This window comes from Loxodonta africana, chromosome 3, assembly GCF_030014295.1.
Source record: "Loxodonta africana isolate mLoxAfr1 chromosome 3, mLoxAfr1.hap2, whole genome shotgun sequence".
Lineage (NCBI taxonomy): Eukaryota > Metazoa > Chordata > Mammalia > Proboscidea > Elephantidae > Loxodonta > Loxodonta africana.
Window position 1 is genome coordinate 16,238,749 of NC_087344.1, and position 25,802 is coordinate 16,264,550.

The 25,802-nt window shown below is 41.7% G+C and overlaps 1 pseudogene; it reads left to right on the forward strand.

The window, feature by feature from the left end:
• The first annotated feature begins 416 nt into the window (after nt 1-416).
• Nucleotides 417-5,035, forward strand: LOC135230499 (serine/threonine-protein kinase MARK2-like; annotated as a pseudogene).
• The last annotated feature ends 20,767 nt before the right edge of the window (nt 5,036-25,802 follow it).

Genomic DNA, 25,802 nt, shown 5'->3' on the forward strand with positions numbered 1-25,802 from the left:
ATTTGGACTTGATTTAAGACTTTTGGGATGATATGGTGGGGTGAAAGTGTTTTACATGTTGTGAGGACCTGATTTTTGAGGGCCAGAGGCTGGAATGTCGTGGATTGAATTGTAAAGGATGCAACACCTTTACTCAGGTCACAACCCTGATCCTATGTAAGGGGAGTTACCCTGGGATGTGGCCTGCATCACCTTTTATATCCCAAGACATAAATGGAGAGAGAAGCAATCAGAGAGATACAGGGACCTCATACCATCAGGAAAGAGGTGCCAGGAGCAGAGCACAACCTTTGGACCCAGGGTCACTGTGCTGAGAAGCTCCTAGACCAGGAGAAGATTGATGACAAGGGCCTTCCCCAGAAGCAACAGAGAACGAAGGCATTTCTAGGGAGCTGGTGCCCTGAATTTGGATTTCTAGTCTTCTAGACTCTGACAGAATAAATTTGTTTGGTAAAGCCATCTACTTGTAATATTTGTTATAGAAGCACTAGATAACTAAGACACTTGGTAAAGTAGAGGGTCAGTGAAAAAGAAGAAGACCCTCAACAAGATAGATGGACACAGTGGCTACAACAGGCTCAAACACAGTGACGATTATAAGGATGGCACAGGACTGGCCAGTGTTTCGTTCTGTTGTACCTAGGGTCACTATGAGTTAGAATCAACTCGACAGCACCTAACAACACAACAGCAACTATGGATAACAGTTTGGCATTTCCTCAAAAGACTGAACTTAGAACTACCATACAACCCAGCAATCCCAATTCCAGAAGAAGTGAGGGTAGGGAGGCAAACAGAAATCTGTACAACAATCTTCACTGTAGCACTTTTCACAATAGGCAAAAGATGGAAACCAAAATGTCTACCAAGAGATGAACACACAAAATCTTCTACATACACACAATGGAGTAGAACTGCTCCATAGAGTTTTCGAGGCTGTGACTTTTCAGAAGCAGATCGCTGGGCCTGTCTTGTGAGAAGCCTCTGGGTGGGTTTGAACCTGAAACCTAGTAGATGAGCACTTAACTGTTGCTGCAAGCCAGGGACTCCCAATAGAGTATCACAGACCCCCCCCCCGCCCTGCAAAAAATGAAGTCCTGATGCATACAAAAACATGAAGCCTGAAAACACCAACCTGAGCAAAATAATTCAGGACATGAGCAAATATACACAAGACAAAGGTTATTAGTGGTTACCAGGGGCGACAAGGAGGGGAAAAGGAAGAGTTTTTGATTAGGGGCACTGAGTTTCTGTTAAAGGTAGTGGAATGATTTGGAAAATAACAGCGAGAATGCTTGCACAACTTGAATAATATAATCAATTAACTGAAATGTACATGTAGAAATTGTTGAAATGGCATGTTTTGTTAGGTATATTTTCAACACAATAAAAAATATGAAAATCAATAAAAAAAAAGAAATAAAAGCTCTGTGGAATTCTCTCCCTATATACAATACACACATACACACATTTTTCTTTTTGAAAAAATGGGTATTTTTGAGACCAAAAAGTGAAGGCACAGTGAATTATCCCCAGTCTTGACTGGTCCATTTCTTGCGGCAACCTCATAAAGAGTCAATTGTTTGGAGCTCCAAGCCCCTGTATAAGTCCCTGGAAACCTAAATTTGTGGTCCTTCTAGCTCAGGAAGCTGTTTCAGCGACCTGAGAGACTGTGATCGAACTTAGCTTGTATTCTCTTCAAATTGTGGGGTTTGTGTCTATTTCATTATCAGCTTTTCTTATTTTGTCCTTACTCTTTTCTGTTTCTACTTTTCCTCGTTTTCCTTCATTCCTTTGTTATTTTTTCATTTATTTTCCTTTCCCTTTATTTCCTCAATTTTTCATTTTACTTTTTCTATGTACTTATTTTTTCTTTATCATTTTACTATTGTCATTTTATATCTGCTCTTATCCTTTTTTAATTGTTTATTGCCTTTTTCTTGACCCTTTATTTATTGTTTTGTGTTTATATATAGCATTTACCTTGCTTCTAATTTTTTACCTTTTGCCATTTTAATCTTAATTTTCCATTTCCTCCTTTTGCTGTTCTCATTTACCTAATTCATATATATCTTATGTTTTTATCTTTTTTCTTTATCCTTTTCTTTATTGCTTTATTTTCCATTTACCATTTTTTCTCATTTCTGTATTCTTTGATATTCACATTTAATCTTTTTCTTTATTTTTTTATTTTGTCATATTATTCCTTTTTAATTTATTCTTTTCATTTCTATATTTTTCTCTTGTATATCCTTTTTCATTCAGTTCTTTTGTTTTTCTAATTTTATCTTTTCAATATATTTTTAAATTTCCCATTTTATTAATTTTCTTGTTTTAATTTTCCTTACCTCTTTTGTTTTACATCACTTCAAACTTGTAGATTATTATTTTTCTAATTACTGAGTTTTCGTTTTATTTTTATTCTTTTATTTTGGTCACTTTCATTCGATCTATTTGATTTTTTCTAGCTATGTTTTTAGCTTTCACAAGTTTTTTCTTTTAAAGTTTTAATTTTTTCTCCTTTTATCTTTTTTATTACATTTTAACTTATTTTTCTCATTTTTTCAATATTTCATTAGGTTTTTAGTCATCACTTTTCCATTTTTAATTCCAGTTTTAATACTACCACAAGGGCATCTCTTATCCCAAAGCCCACTAGACCTTGACTGCACATCCAACATGCTATGGAGCCACTTAGCCTTCTCTGCTGAGAAGGAAACCCATGTGGGACATTACCACCTCCTCAGAACCATTGGCAATGGGACATTTGCCAGGGCCAAGTTGGCCCAGCACATCAACACTGGCAAAGAGGTACTGATTAAAACAGCTGACAAGATCCAACAGACGTCCTCCAACCTCCAGAGAGTATACCAAAAAATAAAAATTATGAAGGATCTCCATCATCCAAATATTGTAAAGCTATTTCAAGTGATAATGAGAACACCCTCAATATAGTGATGGAATATGCAAGTGGAGGGGACATGTTTTATCACCTAGTGATTCATGGTTTGATGAGTGAACAAGAGGCCCGAAGAAAATTTCACTAAATAGTGTTGGTGATGTAGTATTGTCACAACAAGGGTATTGTTCATAGGGATCTGAGAACAGCAAGCCTGCTATTGGATGAGGAAATGAACATCAAACTTGCAAACTTTGGCTTTGGAACTGAATTCACCACGGGAAACAAGCTGGATATCTTCTGTGGCAGTCCCCCTTATTCCCTTATAAGAGTATAAGTTCCCCTTATACTCCTTCAGGGAGAAAAGTATGACAGACCCCCAGTGGATGTGTGGAGCCTGGGAGTCATCCTGTACTTCATGGTAAGTGCATCTCTGCCTTTTGGTGGAAAGACCTTATTGAAGCTGTGAGAGCAGGTACTGGAGGGACAATATGATATTCCTTTCCACATGTCTACACAGTGTTAATAACTGCTGAGCAAAATTTTCATTCGTGACCCAAGAAAGAGAGCCACATTAGAGGAGATCCCAGGACATCTATGGATGAAGGTGGGCCATAAAGAAAAACAGGCTATATGTCCAGCCACTCCCAGACTATGATGACCCCTGGTGCATTGAGGTGATGGTGAACATGGGTTATGCACAGGAAGAGATTCATGACTCCCTGTTGAACCAAAAGTACAATGACGTGATGGCCACCTAACTGCTTCTGGGTCACAACACATCTGAGACGGAGAGCCACACCAGCACCCTGGAACCCCAAGCTGCAGCCCATTGCACCAATAGCCACACTTCTTCCTCACCCCATGAAGTGCATCCTACCACCTGTGCTAAACCCAAACAGTGTAGTTCCACCAAGCCTGCCATTCCCACCTATGATTACTACATCCACAATTCTTTGAACGGTCTATCTAATGGCCATGTCCCACCTGCACCAGGAATCCAGGACAGCCTAAGCACAGCCCAACCAGACCTCTGGACTGTGTGCCAAGGTGAGAAACAGTGAGGTGCCACAGCCCAGTACAGCCCCCCAATGTCTTTCTGTGGCTCCTCCTCAGCCCACACCATCGACAAGAGTAGTGGAGCCCCAGAGGGAACCAGTTTCTCCCAGGGAGTGTTAAAATTAAGCTCATTAAATGAAGAGCGGGTGTAGGAAGTACCTGACCAGCCGAATATGCCCCAGGCTGTGACTCCAGCCTCTCCCTTCATAAGCAGCCAGGGCCAGCAGGGGGCCACTGGGAGCTTCTTTAAGATTAGGAGAAGGTATCTTTGTTTTGTGTGTGTCAAAAAGGACCCGAAGGTATCTGAGACCAAAGCTGTAGAGATGATGCTCAAACCCTGAGAGGCCAAGCCTCACTCTCTCAAGTTTACCTGGAAGATGAAGATCATCAGCTCCATGGAGCCCAAGGAGATGAGGCAGGAGATCTGCCAAGTGCTGGATGCCAATGGCTGTGAGTGGGATCTCACCCACAAATACACGCTGCTATGTTTGAATGGCACACCAGGACAGGAAGACTTCATTCAGTGGAGGATGGAGGTGTGCACACTGCCTCGGCAGACTCTCAATGGGGTGAAACTGAAGAGAATTTCAGGCACGTCTGAAGCCTTCGATAGCATTGCCTCAAAATTTTCCAGGAAACTTGTACTTTAACATGGTGCCAGCAGCTGCCTAGGAGAACAGAGAAGTTCATAGGTTAAGCTCCTTGGTAATTTTGGGAGGCAAAGTTCTTAAAGGCCACAGAGGTGCCTGAAATTCTCTTCACTCGAATCTTGTTGAAAAATCACCAACCAGTGGCTCCACCACTCTTGTGCACACCTTCAACCTCCACTGCACAAAGTCCTCTTGGCCTGTGTGCCATGTGTGCACAGCAGCATGTATGTCTGGGTGAGATTCCACTCACAGCTACTGGCATCCCGCACTTGGCAGATCATCCACATCATCTCATCAGGGTTCATGGAGCTGGTTCTTCCCTGTAAACTTCACTGAGAATGGCTTGGCCTTTCCAGGTTTGAGCATCTCCACCACATCTTTTCTCTCAGGTTCATGCAGGTCCCTTCTACCACACGTGAAGAAAACATTCCTTCAAACCAAAACAGACACTCCCAGGGGAGTGCAGCCAAGACGATGGAATAGTCAGACACTGCCTGTTGTTCCTCTTAGAACAAAGACCCGAAAAAACAAGTGAATCAATTATATACGACAATCTAGGCACCCTAATCATCAAAGACAAAGCTGAAGAATCGAACTGAGCAGCAGGAGGGAGGTTAGACAATCCAAAAGCAGCAGAGAAGTACCGATAGCAAGATTGCCAGTGCCCCGTTAGCTAAGTCAGTGTAGCTCACACAGGCTGAGACAAGGAACAACATTTAAAGACAAGCGTCATCACAGCGGGTGTAGCCAAGCAGCAGCTCATCTGCAAATGCCTCTAGAGCCCAGTAGGATGACACCAGACCTGTAACAGTTAAGGGCAAGCCTCTAACCTAGTGCCCTGGGGCAAAACAACCCCTCCCCCTCCCGGAGTTTCACAGAGAAGAAGTGATTCCTTCCCCTCATTCACCCCCAACCCCACTCCTCTCTGACACCAATCCCACAATACTAAAAAATGCCACACCCCCTATGCTGGGAACTTAGGGCTCTCTGCTCCCACACCAGTCTCACAGCCACTTCGCCCAGCCACTGGCATAGGGGGTCCACGGATTTACAGCACCCTTCACACTTGCCCATAACTATGTTGGCCGGTTCAACACCACATGCCCTCATTACCATAAAACAGCAGGGCATACACCTGAAGCACATTTTCAACAATGGCAGCCAAGGTGGAGCTGCAAATTTGTGACATTTCATACCACCCTACCCCCTAAGCAGGTGCCCAGCCACCCACACCAGGGCTGGTGGTACCACCACTCTATCTAACTTCCCACAACAGGGGGTCTGAGAATAAGAGGTGCCTCCCAGTCCCTCCAGCCAACAGCCCCGCGTACCCAAGGACGAGCTGCAATACACTCCCCTCCACACTATGCACTCTGGGGACAGGGACATGCCCTCCACCTAGGCACCCAAGAGGAGCCATCAGCACCCTGTCTTGCTCTGCACATAGCCCCCACCTGCAGTCAGAAACCTGTGCCTGCTCCCAACACCCGTATGCAGTCCTGCCCATCTAGGACTGTAGGTGAAAGTCTGCACCACAGACTTGATGAACAACAGCCTGGACACCTACGCCCACTCCCACAAGAAAAGTGAACAGACTCCCGGGCTTACATACCTAGTAGCTGCTCTGACCACCTGGAGACGTGATGTGAGAGCTTCAAAGATGCCAACAATCAAAGCAGCTCACACACCCAGCCTACTTGGGAAAATCAAAATAAAACAAGAAGGACATGGTAAACAAACACACAATAAATAAATATAATAACTTAATAACAATCACATAAAGAAGTAGGTCAAGATGGCTCCAGCAAGCGTCCAAAATAAAGAACCACGAAACCTTCTGGAGGAACATAAGGAAATGAAATCACCTGAGAAAGAATTAAGAAGGCTAATATACAGAGCTCTCCAAGAGCATGAGATCAACCAAAACTCAGATCAAGCCAAGGAGCATACAGACAAAGCAACAGGGGAATTCAGGAAAACAATACAAGAACAGGAGAACAAAATTAACAGAATGATAGAAATCACAGAGACAGCAACTAGAAATCCAAAAGATTAACAATAAAATTTCGGAATTAGACAACTCAATAGAACATCGTAGGAACAGAATTGAGACAATGAAAGTCAGAATTAGTGAGGCTGAAGATAAATCCCTTGACATCAATTCATTTAAGGAAAAATCAGAAAAAAAAGAATTAAAAAAAAAAATGAAGAAAGCCTAAGAATTATGTGGGGCACTATCAAGAGGAAAAACTTACAAGTGATCATAGTACCAGAATGGGGGATAACAGAAAATACAGAATTGTTCAAGATTTGCTGGCAGACAACTTCCCTGATATCATAAAAGATGAGAAAATATCTATCCAAGAAGCTCAATGAACCCCATATAGAGTAGACCCCAAAAGAAAGTCACCAACACATATCATAATCAAACTTGCCAAAACCAAAGACAAAGAATGTTGTGAGTGGCTATGGATAAACCAAAAGTCACCTACAAATGAGAACCAGTAAGAATAAACTCTGACTACTCAGCAGAAACCATGCAGGCAACAAGGCAATGGGGTGACATATATAAAGCCTTGAAGGAAGAACACTGCCAGCCAAGAATTACATATAGAGCAAATCTGTCTTTCAAATATGATGGCAAATTAGGTCATTTCCAGATAAACAGAACTTAAGGGAATTTGTAAAAACCAAATCAAAATTGTAAGAAATATTAAAGACAGTCCAAGACTAGAACACAGAATAGTTCTACCAGTTATCAACCCAGACAGTCCTCTTGGCCTGCATGCCATGTGTGCACCGCAACATGTATATCTGGGTGAGATCCCACTTAGCAGATCTTCTACAACAACCTCGTCAGGCTCCATGAAGCTGGTTCCCCCACTGAAATGTCACTGAGCAGAGTTTGGCCTCTCAGGGTTTTAGCATCTCTACCACATCTCTGCTCTCAGGTTCACTCAGGTCCCCTCTAGCACATGTGAAGCAAACATTTCTTCAAAACAAAACAGACACTCCCAACTTTATCTGTTCCGGGTCAAAGGAGGGGAAGCTTGTGATAGGGGAAGCAATTTGATTCACTAACAGGGCCATCAAGCGCCTTCTGGTGTCCCTTGGGATGCAAATGGTCAATGAGCTCAAGAGGAAACCAAAAAGTTGCTGGTTCAACTCCACCCAGAGATGCTTTAAAAGAAATGCCTGTAGTGTATTTCTGAAACATCTCGAAGTTGAAGAAAATTAGAACAAGTCCACAAGAGCCAAAGTACGACCCTGAGTATATCCCACCTGAATTTAGAGACCATTTCAGGAATAGATTTGATGCATTGAACACTAATGACCGAAGACCAGACGAGTTGTGGGATCACATCAAGGACATTATACGGAAGAAAGCAAAAGGTCATTAAAAAGACAGGAAAGAACGAAAAGACCAAAATGGATGTCAGAAGAAACCATTAAACTTGTTCTTGAATGTTGAGTAGCTAAAGCAAAAGGAAGAAATGATGAAGTAAAAGAGTTGAACAGAAGATTTCATAAGGCACCTCCAGAAGACAAAGTATTATAATGAAATGTGAAAAGAACTGGAGATAGAAAACCAAAAGGGAAGAACATGCTCGGCATTTCTCAAGTTGAAAGAACTGAAGAAAAATTCGAGCCTCAAGTTGCAATATTGAAGGATTATAGGGGGAAAATATTAAAACAATGCAGGAAGCATCAAAAGAAGATGGAAGGAAAACAGAGTCACTGTACGAAAAAGAATTGGTTGACATTCAACCATTTCAGGAGGTAGCATATGATCAAGAACTGATGGTTCCCAATAGGTCCAAGGGGCACTAAAGGCACTGGCAAAAAACAAGGCTGCAGGAACTGATGGAATACCAGTTGAGATGTTTCAACAAATGGATGCAGCACTGGAAGCACTCTCTCATCTATACCAAAAAATTCGGAGGACAGCGACCTGGCCAACTGACTGGAAGAGATCCTTATTTATGCCCATTCCAAAAAAAGGTGATCCAACAGAATGCAGAAATTATTGAACAATAATCATTAATACCACACACAAGTAAAATTCTGCTGAAGGTCATTCAGAAGCGGTTGCAGCAGTACATTGACAAAGAGCTGCCAGAAATTCAAGCCAGATTCAGAAGAGGACGTGGAACAAGGGATATCACTGCTGATGTTGTACGGATCTTGGCTGAAAGCAGAGAATATGATAAAGATGTTTACCTGTGTTTTATTGACTATGCAAAGGCATTCGACTCTGTGCATCACAACAAATTATGGATAACATTTCAAAGACTGGGAATTCCAGAATACTTGATTGTACTCATAAGGAATCTACACATAGATCAAGAGGCAGTCATTGGAACAGAACAAGGGGATACTGCATGGTTTAAAGTCACGAAAGGTGTGTGTCAGAGTTGTATTCTTTCACCATACTTATTCAATCTGTATGCTAAGGAAACAATCCAAGAAGCTGGAGTATATGAAGAACAGTGCATCAGGACTGGTGAAAGGCTCATTAACAACCTGTGATATGCAGATGACACAACCCTACTTGCTGAAAGTGAAGAGGACTTGAAGCACTTGCTGACGAAGATCAAACACTACAGCCTTCAGTATGGATTATACCTCAACATAAAGAAGACAAAAATCTTCACAAATGGACCAATAAGCGACATTATGATAAATGGAGAAAATAACGAAGTTGTCAAGGATTTCATTTTACTGAATCCACAATCAATGCCCATGGAAGCAGCAGTCAAGGAAACAAATGTGCATTGCATTGGGCAAATCTACTGCAAAAGACCTCTTTAAAGTGTTAAAAAAAAAAGCAAAGATGTCACTTTGAGGACTAAGGTGTGCCTGACCCAAGCCACTGTGTTTTCAATTGCCTCATATGCATGTGAGAGCTGGACAATGAATAAGGAAGACCGAAGAGGAATTCATGCCTTAGAATTATGGCGTTGGCCAAGAATATTGAATATACCAGGGACTGCCAGAAGAACAAACAAATCATTCTTGGAAGAAGTACAACCAAAATGCTCCTTAGAAGCAAAGATGGCGAGACTTCTCTCACATACTTTGGACATGTTATCAGAAGGGACCATCCTTGAAAAAGGGCATTATGCTTAGTAGAGGGTCAGCGAAAAAGAGGAAGGCCCTCGGTGAGATACACTGACACAGTGGCTGCAAAAATGGGCTCAAGCATAACAACCATTACGAGGTTGGCACAGGACCAAGCAGTGTTTCATCCTGTTGAACACAGGGTCCGTATTAGTGGGAACTGACCTGATGGCACCTAACAATAGCAATAACAAATTTCGATGTTGAACGTGACTTTTATGCAAGTGACTTTTAAGGAAGGTCTCCCTACCCGGTTGTGTATTCAGGGGGCTGAACATTGTCTTCTAAAATACTTTCCACTGCATTGGTCTTTCTTGCTCCAATAGACCACTCAGGAGTGTCCAGGCATAGTGGCTACTGTTCTCACATTGCACCTGGCTTACTGAGTTGCATGTTTTCATTTCCCCCTTTACACTGGTCAAAGTATTTAGTCTTTCATCATTAACTATGAAGGTAGATGTAGGCTTTGTGGATATGCAAACCCAAACCCAACTAAACCTGTTGCCATTGACTCAATTTCTACTCACCGGGACCCTATAGGACAAAGTAGAACTGCCCTGTAGGGTTTCCAAAGATCAGCGGGTGATTACCTGCAGAGCTCTTAACCACTTTGGCACCAGGGCACTATATGCAAACCAATCTTGGGAAAAACAAAATTCTTTGAAAATTTTCTGTAATGCTGCAGTAATGAAGAAAGTGTTGTATTGATGTAAGGATAATCAAGTAGATCAAGGAATGAACAAGAGTCCAGAAATTGATGGACACTAACGTTGTTGTTGGGTGCCTTAGAATCCATTCTGGCTCATAGTGACTCTATATGTAACAGAGTGAAGCACACTTCCCAGTCCTGCGCCATCCTCACAATCCTTGTTATGTTTGAGCCCACTGTTGCAGCCCCTGTCAATCCATCTCATGGTGTGTCTTTCCCTTTTTCGCTGACTCTCTACCTACCCAAGCATGACGTCCTTCTCCAATGACTGGTCCCTTCTGGTAACATATCCAAAGTACATGTGAGGAACTCTCGCCATCCTGCTTTACAAGTCTGACATCACTTATCCCAGCAGAACCTCACCCTGGGCCAGCTTTGAGGTCCTGACTTGGGTGCCAGGGCAAAAGCAGAGGCAGGAGAAAGGGGCGCGAGCGCCTGTAGTCACCCTCTTCCCAGGCCTAAGGGATTCCCGCTGACCACTCAGCAAAGCCTGGAGTCTGGTGCTTTGAGGAGACCGCCAGCCCCGCAGGCCTCCTGCTCCAGTGAACTATGGGTGGGGCGGCCAAAACCTCCAAGGTCAGCTGGAGGGTCATGAGTCAAAAGGCCGGGTCGCGAGCCCGGAGGCTGAGAGGAGGTCCTGGAGTCCAGGCCACGCCCGCCCTCGGGACGCGGGCCTCTCCTCCCCGCTCAGGGCAGCCAGGAAAGGCTAGAGCCACGGCCAGAGAGGCCCGACGCCCAGCGCCTGTTCCCCGCCCTCCGCTCGCTTCCCGGACCAATTGCAGCGCAGACCCACCGCCCCCCTCCCCGTGCCCGCCCTCCGCCCGCGCCCGCGCCCGCGCGCATCTCAGGGTTTCGTGGCGGGGGAGGGTCTGCGGGGGCCGTTGGGAGAGGGGGCGGGGCCTGTGGGCGGGCGGGGAGAGGAGCAGTGACTCCTGGGGCCAGGATCACAGCAAGTTAGGTGGGTGTGGGAGGAGAGGGGTGTGAAGTGGGAGGATCTGGGAACCAGAGCTCTCTGCCCATTTTGAAATTGTCCTTTTTGTTGGTCACTTTGAGGAGCTCTTTAGATATTTTATGTATTTTGGATATTGAACCCTTATCCCCCAAATAGTTGCCAAATACTTTCTCCCGTTCTGTTTGTTGCCTTTTCACTTTCTTGATAATGTTCTTTGATGCACAAGCGTTTTTCATTTTGTCAAAGTCCAACTTACCTTTACCTTTCTTTTGTTGCTCATCCTTTGGTGTGATATCAAAGCCTCTGCTTAAGAATCAGCCGTTGAAATCCCCCCGGAGCACAGTTGTACTCCAACACACATAGGATCGCCATGGTCAGAATACCCTGGATGGCAACTGATATTTTCTAGGCTGACTCTACTGCCTGTGTTTTCTGTCTCCCTATAAAGGTAAGTTTGTGTGGCTTACTACAATTCCAGGTGGTGGTAGTAGGAGTATATAATGTTATAGCCAAAAATGCTGTGAATTCTCAGCCTTGTTTTCAGTATCTGGGTCAACGAATTGGTCATGGGTTCAGCCCATCATTGTGCATTTATTAATGTGAGACTAGCCTCTTGAAAGATGTAAATGGTTAAGGAACTACGGTCATATGTGAGATTTATGGAGGAGGCTGGCCAGGAGAGGGAAGTTATAGTCTGTGTACTAAAATTACATTGCCAGAGCAAGCTAAACAGAGATTGATCATCTCATGCAGCGCTGTGGCTAATGTCATAGGCAAATTTGGGCTGGTTAGTGATTGTATGTTCCTCCCTGTTCTGATTGGTGTGCACTGGTGGCTGAGTTTCTTGCCAGTTGTCAATATTAAATGGCATTGATGTGTTTCCATAGGATTTTCAGGTGTTCTGTGTGGTTTGTGAAAACCTGTGCTAGTTTAGTCCTCAAATTAGATCCTGGACTAGGGGGAACTCAGCATGGGATCATTTCAGATGGACCTGGGTATTTTGAGAATAGACAGCAATTGCATTATACATTTGATCCTTCTCTGTCCCTGCTTATTGTTTTCAGTGGGGACCACCTGCTCTATCATCTCCATCCTTGGAGAAATTTTTCTAGCACAGCCATTGATTTAACTTTAACAGCCTTGGAGGTGGCATGCCCAAGTTGACTTTGGTTCTCAGCTTTTCATGGTTGGCTCTAGCTCCTGTATGGTGTGGTATCTATATTTTTTAAGGATGCCCCAGAAGAGTAACATTGGGCATCAATTTCCAACAAATATCTCCATTTCCTTATTAGTGGGCCCAACAAATATTGTAAGCAAGCATTTGTCAATTTTGGTTAGACTCTTCTGTACAACAGTGCTTGAGTAACTCCAGAGATTAAGTATATTTTTCATGAGAAGCTTCTTTGCTGTAACCCCCAGAAGCCATGATTAATTACTGTGGGCATAGCCAGAATAACAATTTATAGAAGCTGCAAATATTGAGTGTTATTAAAAAAAAAAAAATCTTGTGTTTTGACAGTGTGAGGTTAGGTTAGGGAAGAACTTCCAAGCTAGTTGTAGTTCCTGTTTTTTAGACATGCCTTGGCCCACTTAATATTATACCGTATTCATTGCCTTCCTTGACTGTGTTGATTAGTGAACATTATTACCCTTGGCCACTTGGTTAGTGAGATTTATCTGCGCCTCAATAAAAGGGGCTTGTACTGGAAGGGGAGAGAGATCATTATAATTAGTAGAAAAATAGGCCAGTAGTTGTAAGGCATACATTGTTGGCAGGATTTACATTGTGAAAAATATAGGCTGCAGATCAACAAAGAGCAAGGACTTTCGAAAGTGATGCAGAGGCATTCTAAATATTGAGTTCTAGTCACTTAAGGCTGTCCAGAGTCATTTTCCCAATCGACTGTCCTACTGAATGCGTGGGCCCCCATATCGAGTTCCTGATCGCTCCCCAAATCTCCCCTTTTTCCTTCTTGCCACTTGTAGTGAGTTAGAAACATTTGGGGTTGAAGTGGCAAACCAAAACGTGTATTTCTGTAAGTAAAGTTGAAGAACATCTCAGTGGCCCCCTGCCATCCCTGGCTGCTGACAGAGGGAGAGGCTGGGGTCCCAATCTGAGGCAAACTCGGCTGGTCAGGCATCTCTTGCAGCTTCTCCGCATGCAAGGAGCATAGTTTTGACATTCCCTGGAGGAAGCTGGTTTCCTCTGGGCTCCATCACTGCTGCTGATGGTGTGGGATGAGGAGGAAGTCTCAGAGACGTCCTGGGAACTGCAGCACGTCACTGTTGCTTACCTTGGAGCACATTCCAGAGTCCTGGTTGGGCTGCACCGAGTCTGTCCTGGATTCGTGGTGCATATGGGACTGGGGTGGGGAGACTGAGGTAGAAGCAGATGCCATGGAGGCCCCTGATCCTGAATCAGATAGACCATCCAAAGCATTGTGGATATTGCCCTGGGTAAGGGTAGTCTTCACTAAAGCTGTGGAATTGCCACTTTCCTGTTTGCTGGTGAAGACGTTGCTGTTCATAGAGGGCAAGAGGGGTGGTGTTCTTCCTCTCCAGCATGGGTAGAGAGCTGACAGATGTGTTGTTGTGCTGCTTCTCTTCTGCCCTGACTCCTGGTCCTCCTCAGACCACTTAGTTTTGGCATAATTGCAGGAGGAATCACAGGTTGGAATGGCAGGCTTGTTGTAACTCCTCTGCTTGGGTTAGCACTGAGGGTACACTGCACCTCATGGGTTGACGATCAACTGAAGGCTGATGTCCCAGAGTGCTGGTATGCCCTCTGTCTCAGATGTTTTGTGACCCAGGAGCAGATACGTGGCCGTCACATCACTGTACTTTGGGATCAGCAATGAGTATTCAATTTCTTCCCATGTGTAATACATGTGGACCATCACCTTAATCCACTGGGGGTCACTCTAATCTGGGAGTGGCTCCATGTACAGCATTTATTTTTAATCTTCATGGCCCACCATCACCCATGGATGTCTCAGAATCTCCTCTAATGTGCCTTTCTTGCTGGGGTCATGAATGAAAATTTTGTTCACCAGATGCTCACATTGCACAAATATACCTGAAGGCGTTTCTACCAAAAGGCAGGGATCCACTCACCACCAAATACAAGATGACTCCCAGGCTCCACACATCCACTGGAGGTCCGTCATACTTTTCTCCCTGGAAGAGTTCTAGGGCAGAATAAAGGAAGGTAGATTGCCACAGAAGGTCTACAGCTCGTTGGCCAGGATGAATTCATTTCCAAAATGAAAGTCTGCAAGTTTGCTGTTCATTTCCATATCCAATAGCAGGTTTTCTCTTTTCAGGTCTCTCTAAACCATACTGCTGTTGTGACACTACTACACTGCTGATACTATCTGGTGGAATTTGATGGCTTGAGCCTCTTTTTCCCTCATCCTGCCAGGAGCTGTCGTGTAATGAAACACCTCCCCTGCACACGCATACTCCATCACTATATAGAGTGTTTTCTCATTCCTGATGATTTCAAACAATTTTACAGTACACACTCTCACAGCTCCATGAAGGTTGTTTCCACCAAAAGGCAGGGATCCACTTACCAACAAATACAAGACGACTTCCAGGCTCCACACATCCAATTGGGGATTCGTCGTAGTTTTTCACTGGAAGAGTTCTAGGGCAGAATAAAGGAAGGGAAGGCATGATTGAAAGCCTTCATAATTTTTACCTCTTGGGATCGTCTGTGAATGCTGGAGGAGGTTCCTGGATCTTCCTAATGACCTTACCACTACCTTATCCTCAGTGAGGATGGGCCTAGCCAATTTCACCTTGGTGAGGGTAACCTTACAGAGGGTTTTGAGGATCTGGTAGCCTCCCACATGGGTCTCCTCCTCAGAAGAGAAGGCTGAGAGGGCCTTGCATCATCTTGGACTTGGGTTAAGTCTTGCTAAGCTTAGGGTTAACTAGTCCCAGGACAGGATTCCAAGTGGTAAAAACTATGACTAAATAAAAACTAGGTCCCTGGGTGGCACAAATCGTTAAGCCCTGGACTACTAGCTGAAAGGTTAGCAGTTCAGACTCACCCAGTGACATCTCGAAAGTAATGCCTGGTTGCTGCTTCTAAAAGGTCACAACTCTACTTTGCACATTGGGATTGCTGTGAGTTGTGATCTACTCAACAGCAACTAGCAACAAGCCAATAAAAAATTAAATGAGAATAAGAATATATAAAGTAGAAAAAATAAGTACCAAAAAAAAAAAAAAAAAAGAAAACGAAATGACAAAGTGACAAAAACATAAATGATTTTTACTTTGGGGGATAGTCTGTGGAGGTTGGATGAGCTCTGCTGGGTCTTGTCAGTGATCCTAGCTGTGAAGGTGGGCACGTTTGGATTCTGGTCTGCTGAGTTCCCATCTCTCATTCAGAGCCCTATCAAAGGACAAAGTTAAAATGCATCAAATGGGAAAGTTCAGTCAGGTGGTGAGATAGACTGTTTCAACCTCTTGTCCCATCATAGAAAAAAAAAACCTAGAAACTGTTACTGCCTTGTGAGAACCTTGGAAAACAGCACCAGTTTGCATCAACCCAGCAAATGCTGAATCAAGGAAAAGATGACTTCAGAAAGGTAAGAAATCTTTGTGGCATCTTTACTTGCCCTTGCCCCATTCCCTCCCCAGCTAAGCGGTGGTCTTATAGCAGCAACAGCAGTTGCTTGTGATTCCAGCGTGGGACCCTGGTTCCTGGCTCCAGTTGGAGTAGAGAAGATTATTGTGTATGTCTGTTCTAATCTTTCTGGAGGATACCTGAAGTACTGGTGCAAGGACTTTGTCTCTGTTTTACCTAACTTACAACTCAGGCTGGTAGGGTGGCAGGCATTTGCAAAGAAGGATGGCAAGAGAAACTAACAACCCATAGATGGCTGCAGCTAAATGTTATGGTCAAAACATACAGTACATTGCCTAAGGCCTGGAATCCAAAACTGGGAAGTATTTCCTTGGAAAATCAGGAATTCAAAAGCAACTATGTGTTTGGGAAAATTTAGCAGGCTACACACATCTAGAGCAAAAGTTATATTCAGAAACGACCTGAGACAGACGTATGCTTTCACCTCACTCTTTAAGTGTTTAAGGACTGCCCCAGCATAGAGTCAATCTGCACAGATTGGGAGAGGTGGCTGTGGGTTTTATTTTGATTTCTTTGTATTTTTTAGCTCCTGGCATTTAATAAAATCACTGTAAAAACACTAGTTGGAGATTTCCAGCTTCCATTCTACTATAAGATCAGCTTGGATGTCTCTTGCAGCTTCAAAACAAGAGAAAAGCTGAAAAGCAACAACAGTTCTTAGATCTACCAAAGAACTGAGTTTACAGAGCAAACTGCTGCCCCAGATGCTGGAGATACAGATGGACTACTACAAAGAATTATCGCTTACCGGGAAGACTTTATATATTAACATGTCCAATTAAAAATAAAAATCATAACATACGAGATAAACAAAATTTGTTCTATTCTAAGGAACAAAATAAATTGACAAAATGTTCAAGTCCACACATCAGACTTACTAGAGAAAGACTTCGAAAAAACTGTCTTAAATATGCCTATAGAGCCAAAGGAAAACATGGCGAAATAAACAAAGGACATATGGAAAGCAATGTATGAAAGAAAATGAGAATATTAATCAAGAGAAAGTATAAAAAGAAACCAAACAAAAATTCAGGAGCTCAAAAATACAGACACTGAAATAAAAACTCACTAGAGGATGCAAAGATTTCATCCTCTTTCAGAAGAAACAATCAGCAAAGTTGAAAAAAGGGCAGTTGAAACTGCTGAGTCTCAAGAGCAAAATGAAAAAAGAAGAAAAGTAAACAAAGCCTATGAGACCCGCTAGACACACTCAAGATGACCAGTACTGGTACCCCAGAAGGAGAAAAGGGAGAGAAAGTGACAAAAATCATACTTAAGAAATAAGGACTGCAAAGTTCCAAAACTTGATTATAGATGTAAATCTACAAATGTAAGAAGCTAAACAAATTTCAAGGAAAATAAACTCAAGCACACACAACAATCAAAAGAGAAACATTCTTTTTCCAAAAGCAGCTAAAAAAGGGAATCCTTAAGACTAAATTTAACTTAGGAGGCAAAACTACAAAATATTGCTGAAACAAATTCAAGAAGACCTAAATAAATGGAAAGACCGTGTTTATGGAATGGAAGACTTAATATTCTCAAAACGACAATCCTACTAAATTAATCTACAGATTCAGTGCAATCCCAATGAAAATTCCAAAAGCCATTTTTATAGAAATTGAAAAGCCACAACGTAAGCTCATCTTGAATCGCTAGGGATCCTGAATAGCCAAAATAATCTTCAAACACAGAGATCGAAGTCATACTACACAATTTCAAAACAACTGCAAAGCTGCAGTAATCGAAGTGTGCGATATTGGCATATGAATTGACGTATAGAACAACTGAGTGGAATGGAAACTCTACAAATAACCCATTCATATATGGTCAGGTCAATTCATTTTCAATAAGGATGCCAAATCCATTCAGTGGTGGGAAGAAGAGTCTCTTTAACGAATGGTACAAAGATAACTGGAATTCCACATGGATGAGAATGAAGTTTGACTTGTTCTTCCCACCATCCAAAAATAACTCAAAGTGATTCATGAACGAAATATGACAGCTAATGTCATAACATTCTTAGAAGAAACTATAAGGATTTGGCAATATGTATTTACATGTGACACAAAAAATATAAACAACAAAATAAAAAATTGAAAAATTGGATTACATTGAAATTACAAATTTTGTCCATCATTGTTTAGGAAGCACTAAGTTTCTGTTTATGGTGATAGAATATTTGGCAGTAGATACTGGTGACAGTTGCACAATATGATTGATGTAATTGGTATCAATGAATTGTATGTGTGAAGATGCTGAATTGACAAATGATTTGTTCTGTATATTTTTAGAAACAAAAAGGTTAAAGAAAGTTGTTTTAAAAGAAAAAAAAAAGACATCAAGAAATCAAAAAGACAACCTATAAAATAGGAGAAAATATTTGCAAGTCATATAACTCATAAGGATATAAGATCTTGAATATGTAAAGAATTCTGAAAACTCAAGAACAAGAAGACCAACCACCAATTTAAAAATGAGCAAAGGACTTGAATAGATATTTCTCTGAAGAAGGTATACAAATAACCAAGAATCGTAAGACATGGTGATAAACATCATTAGTCCTCAGCAAAATGCAAATCAAAACCAAAATGAGATACTACTTCATACCTAATAGGCTGGATATAACAATCATTTTCAAAAATGAAAAATAAGTGTGGAGAATGTAGCTAAGTTTGAACACTCGTACATTGCTGGGGGAAATGTAAAATGGTGCAGCTGCTATGGAAAACACACTGGTGCTTAATCAGAAAGGTAAACAATTATCACGAGACCCACCACTTCTACTCCTATGTGTATATACCAAAGGAATTGAAAACAGCAACTCAAGCGTAACTTGTAAACCAATATTCATTATTCACAATAGCCAAAAGGTATAAACTCAAGTGTCCATTAACAGATGAATGGGTACACAAAATGTGGTATATACATACAATGGCATGTTATTCAGCCAAAAAAGGTATGAAATTCTGATCCATAATATTGATAGATTCTGAAAACATAGCAAGTAAAGTAAGCGTATATGAAGTATCTAAACCCACAAACTAGAGTAGGCCAATTCATAGAGACAGAAAGTAGATTAGAGGATACCAGGACTGGGGAAAAGAATAAGGGGAAGTTATTCTGAATGAGTACAGAGTTTCTAATTTGGGTGATAAAAAAATTTTGCCAACAATAAGTGGTAATGCTTCTACAACATTGAATCTATTTAATGCCACTGAATAGTACATTTAAAACTGATTAAAATGGAAAATTAGATATATCGTATAATATTAAAAAAGAATACACTTTTAATTTACAAAAAAAAGAAAAGAAAGTGTTGGGGCAGATCCTGACATTGGACCAAGCTTGAATTCTGTCCAGTCTGAGCTACAGCCGCTATCCTAATAACCCTATCAAAGGAGAATTTAAAATGAGAGAAAAAGCAAGTTTCAGAAAGGATCCTGACACTGGGTCAAGCTTGCATTATGGAAGACCAAGCTATAGCCACTAGCATCAGAGCCATTTCCAAAAGAAAGACTTATGCTGAAGATAGCAAAGAAGTTTAGAACTGGAACAACAGAGGGGAAAGGGAAAGGGAGGAGTCAGGGGATTCTATTCAGCAGGGTGGAGAACTTCAATAGGTTTTTAAGAAATTGAGGACTAAAACAAACACTGATGGGGTTAAAAAAAAAATATGAAGGCACACTCTGAAGCTGGTTGGACTCACAGGAGACCTGCTAGTAATCCAATACTGAAGATCCCTAGATAAATCTATTTTTTTGACCCTCATTTAGAGGAATTGAGAACCCTGCAAGACAAAGGTGAGAATGAGAAGCCTGACCTACAACTGCCAGGGTCAGTGGTGCAGAATCTAATCAGGATAAGGATCTTTGAGAAGGTCTGATGTTCTTGGTCCAAGCCTTGGCTGGAGACTCAAGGTCATATGAACAAGAGTGGGCAAAGTGACCAGTAGACCTTCTGAACTCCTTGAGACAGGAGCTCTATGCACTGCTTCCAAAATTCGTTGGTGAATCTTAATGGGAGCTACAGTTAGATAGGGAGGATACAATATTTGAGACCATTAAGGTGGAAGTTTGGATGAACAGGCTTTATGGGACGTGATTAAATTCCTTTTCCTTGAATGTATTATGGGAATGGAAATGATGTCTATTGGGGAATGTATGTCTGACTGGGGAAAATTTCCTCTCCCTACCATTGTAAAATCAAAACTTGATGATGGAGTTTGAAGACATTATGCTGAGTGAAATTAGTCAATCACAGAAGGACAGATATTGTACAAGCTCACTTGAAAAAAAACAAGAAAAGTCAAATGTGTAGAAACCAAAGTCTTTTAGTGGTTACTAGGGGCAGAAACTCTATGGGGCAGTTCTACTCTGTCCTATAGGGTCGCTATGAGTCGGAATCGACTCGATGGCACTGAGAGGGGCAGTAGGGAGGAGGAAGAAAGGGTGGTTAACAGTGATGGAAAATTGAATTAAGGCTAGAGTTACACAGCGTATTATTGTAACTGCTGTCAGTAAGTTATACACCTATAAAAAGTTGAACTGGCAAAAGTTGTGTGATAATGTCTTAGTATCTCTTGCTGCTGTAACAGAAATATCGCAAATGCATAGCTTTAACAAACAAATTTATTTTCTTACAGATTAGGAGGCTGAATTCTGGATGCTGGCTCTAGGGGAAGGCTTTCTTCTTATGTAGGCTCTGGTGGAAGGTCCTTGTGTCTTGGAGCTTCTGCTTTGGGAGATCTCTTCCCCCATCTCTGCTTCCTTGTTTGCTTGTTTAATCTCTTTTACATCTCAAAGAGATTGGCTCAAAACACACCCTACACTAATCCTGCCTCATTAACATAACAAAGACAGTCCCTTCACAAATGGGATTATAACCACAGGCATGGAGGTTAGAATGTACAACACATATACTGGGGGGGACATAATTCAATGTGTAACAAATATATTTACAACAACAAAAAATAAAGGGTAATTGCTGACCCTGCTTAAGCACAACCAAAAACCTTACAGGATTTGGTTCCTTGGTTTGAAGGTTAAGGGTCACGATTTCATGGGACATCCCAGTTAACTGGTCTACTAACGTGTTTAATGTTTCTGTGCTACCTCCTAGTTAGTTATGTAATGCCTGGGGTCTTAAAATCTTGCAAGCATCTAGCCATGGCACCAAAATTGGTCTCTATTGGGCTGATACAACAAAAGAAGAGAGTTAGGAACAGGAGGGGGATATGCAATGTGTGGTTAATTGCCTCCATGAAAAACTGCTTCTTTGCCATGAGACCAGAACTGGATGGTGTCTAGCTACCTTACTGAACATTTTGATCAAGGATCCTATAGAAGAATCCTGATCAAAAAGGGAAAAATGCAGAACAGAATTTGAGATTTTCATGGACTCCAGACTTTCTGGAGCGAAGAGTGCTGGATGAACCCCTGGAACTACTGTCCGGAGATATCTTTAATACCTAAAGCAAAAATAACCCCTGAAGTCTTCCTAAAGCCAAGCAACAGTTTAGCTTAACTAATGCTGGGTTTTTTTTTTTTTTTTTTTTGAGCATTATGCTCTTTTAAGGAATTATCTCTATGGAACCACATAGGGAAAACAGCAACTCGAAAGATTTGATAGGAACCTTAAGAAGCAGTTTATATTAATTGGGGAGGAACAAATCAAAAAAGGAACATGAGAATGGTTGCACAACTCAAAGACTGTAATCAGTGTCACTGACTTATACATGAAGAAACGGCTGGTATATGTTTTGCTGTGTATATTCTCAACAACGACAAAAACCAAAAGCCTGTTCGCTGTATCCTAAGAGTGAGTACAGGCAGATTGGAAGGATATAGAAGTGGAACGGGTAATGGGATTAAGATGAAAGTTTGGATGATAAATTGGAATGCTTGAACAGCCTTTATGGAAAGTGGTTGTCTCCTTTACCTGAACATATTATGGGGATGGATATTGTGTCTGACTGGGGAACACTTCCCCTATCTAGTATTGGAAAAGAGAAAGTATGTAATTCCATCTTTCTGCCCGTATTGATTGGACAGGCCAAATGGGAACCAATAAGACTGCCTAAGTCCACACAAGTCACTACTTTCAAACGCTATGGGATAGAAGCTGGATTGATGGTATGAACAAATTCTCTGCACAACAGCTCTATTGTTGTCAGGTGCTGTCAAGTCACTTCCAACTCATAGCCACCCTATGTACAACAGAAGGAAACAATGCCCAGTCCTGTGCCATGCTCACAACTGTTGTTATGCTTGAACCCATTGTTGCAACCACCGTGTCAATCCATCACACTGAGGGTCTTCCTTCTTTTCGCTGACCCTCTACTTTGCCAAGCATGATGTCTTTCTCCAGGGACTGGTCCCTCCTGATAACATGTCCAAACTATGTGAGATGAAGTCTTTCCATCCTTGCTTCTAAGGAACATTCTGGCTGTACTTTTTCCAAGACAGATGTGTTTGTTCTTCTGGCAGTCCACGGTATATTCAGTATTCTTTGCCAACACCATAACTGAAATGCATCAATTCTTCTTTGGTCTTCTTTATTCACTGTTCAGCTTTCACAAGCAACAATAGCTCTAGGTGGAATGAAAACAGGGGCTTAAGGCTAAAGACTGTGAACAACTGCCTCCTTTGCCACTAGACCAGAACTGGATGGTACCTGGCTACCATTATTGAACATTTTGATCAAAGACTGTATAGAAGAATCCTGATCAAAAGTGAGGAAATATGCAACAGAATATGAAACTCTTATGGAATCCAAACTATTGAGCCTGGATGACCTCCCTAAAACCATTGCCCTGAGGTAATCTTTAAACTTTAACCTGAAATGATCTCCTGAAGTCATCTTTAAAACAAAAAAATAGTTGAGCTTAACTAGTAAAAAATGTTTGCATTGTGTTCCTTAAAGAACCGTGTATATGTGGTCAACTCTTCTTTGGTCTTCCTTATTCATTGTCCAGCTTTCATATGCATATGATGCGATTTTAAAATACCACGGCTTGGGTCAGGCGCACCTTAGTCTTCAGGGTGACATCTTTGCTCTTCAACACTTTGAAGAGGTCCTTTGCATCAGATTTGCCCAATGCAATGCATCTTTTGATTTCTTGACTGCTGCTTCCATGGCTGTTGATTGTGGATCCAAGTAAAATGAAATCCTTGACAACTTCAGTCTTTTCTCCGTTTATGATGATGTTGCTCATTGGTCCAGTTGTGAGGATTTTTGTTTTCTTTATGTTGAGGTGTAATCCATGCTGAAGGCTCTGGTCTTTGATCTTCATTAGTAAGTGCTTCAAGTCCTCTTCACTTTCAGCAAGCAGGGTTGTGTCATCTACATAATGCAGGTTGTTAATGAGTCTTCCTTCAGTCCTGATGCCCCGTTCTTCTTCATATAGTCCAGCTTCTCGGATTATTTGCTCATTATACAGATTGAATAGGTATGGTGAAAGAATACAACCCTGACACAAACCTTTTCTGACTTTAAACTACGCAGTATCCCCTTGTTCTGTCTGAACAACCACTTTTTGATCTATGTACATGTTCCTCATGAGCATAGTTAAGTGTTCTGGAATTCCCATTCTTCGCAATGTTATCCATAGTTTGTTACGATCCACACAGTTGAATGCCTTTCCATAGTCAATAAAAAACAGGTAAACATCCTTCTGGTATTCTCTGTTTTCAGCCAGGATCCATCTGACATCAGCAATGATATCCCTGGTTCCACATCCTCTTCTGAAACTGGCCTGAATTTCTGGCAGTTCCCTGTTAATATACTGCTGCAGCTGTTTTTGAATGATCTTCAGCAAAATTTTGCTTGCGTGTGATATTAGTGATATTGTTGCATAATTCCCACATTCGGTTGGATCACCTTTCTTGGGAGTAGTAAGATGTCTTTTTCAGTGTTTAGTTGAGAAAAAGGAAGAAGCACATTTTGTAGTCTCTACCGATTCTGGTCCAGCCTGAAGCCACATTTAGGTTGTTAATGTAATGGAATCAACAGCACGTGTGTGATTAACCAAGGGTTGTCTTTGCTTTGTTTGAGCAATTTGCCAGATGTAGTAGACACAGGTTGTCTATTTTCCCTTTCCTTCTTTGTGGTAATGGCTTCCCTGCCCCGTCCTCTGTTCATGTTCATCACGTTTCAGGGATGGTTCCTGACAGGCTGGGGTAGGGAGGAGCGGGGAACTGACAGAAGGTGGATCAATCAGAGTTCAGTGTCTTGTCACAGTTGAACTTGTAACCTGAAACTCAGGAGCTGTTATAGCCATGTTTTTCAGCCATATTGACTGGAGAATCAGAAGAAGACAGTGAAGGGGTGGGGGAATCATTGATGAAGGGGGAGAGAGTAAGAGGCACAGCGGTCCAGTCCCTGGATTTACTGCATTCCATAAGTTTGGGTTGCATTCCTACCCTTGGGTTTGGTGAGGTGCCTCTTTATCTTTTGATGAATTTTAATTTATGCTTAAGATCACTAGAATAGGTTATTATACTTGAAAGAAGGATGCTAGTTAATAAACCAAATCAGTAAAGTTGTATTAAAACCACTGTGGTTATCATTGGTAAAAGATATTTTCTTCCAGTTGTGATTCAGAGTTGGGTATTTAACATCTAGGTAGAAGTTTACCATAGAACTCCCACATGGAAATGGGAAGAAGCAGTATTTTTATTAAACTGAGTGTGCTCATTACTACACATGAAATACACTTCCAGGCACGTGGTTTTTCTTTTGTGCCTAGCGTTCATTCTGGGTTTGTTTGAGAAAAAGCTTATCAGCTTAATTTGTGGCAGGTTTATTTTGATTGGTTGAGGAGTTGTTCTGTGGAACTTTAAACAATATTCAGCTTTATGTAAAGTATGTCTATAAACATACTAGTTAGGCCATGAAAAATAGGGGAGTTGTGGATGTCCCCGGAATATTTGGTTTCAGTAAACCATTCTGCAATTCCTGTCAGAGCCTTTAAGATGCTAATATGTATTGTAAATTTCTCAAAGGTAGACAGCTCCTGAAAACTTTAAAGTGCTCGAAAAATAAAGGACATTAAAAAATATATGCATATATATATTTGTACACATAGATATATGTATAAGTATGTATATTCATGTGCACAGAAGTACATGTATATGTGTGAAAATATATGTGTGTGTATTTTTTTAAAACTGTGCAATATTTCAACATTCAGCTGAAACGCTGATCTCTAAATTTGGATGTTGAGCGTGACTCTAAGGAAGTGACGTTTAAGGAAGGCCTCCCTACCTGGTCATGTGTTCAATGTGCTGAACGCTGTCTTCTAAAATACCTTCCACCGCACCGGTCTTTCCTGCTCCCGTAGACCACTCAGGAGTGTCCAGGCAGCGGCCGCCGTTCTCACACTGCACTGGGCTTACTGAGTTGCATGTTTTCATTTCCTCCTTTACACTGGGGAAAGTATTCAGTCTTTCGTCATTAAGTATGAAGGCAGATGTAGAATTTGTGGATATGCAAACCAATCTTGGGGAAAAAAATTGTTTGAAAAGTTGCTATAATGCTGCAGTAATGAAGAAAGTGTAACGGTGTAAGGATAATCAAGTAGATCAACAAATGAAACAGAGTCGAGAAATTGACCACATTAACGTTGTTGTTGTTGTCAGGTGCCGTGGATTAGGTTCCAACTCACAGCGACTGTATGTACAACAGAACAAACTACCCGGTCCTGCAGCATCCTTACAATGCTTGCTATGTTTGAGTCCATTGTTGCAGCC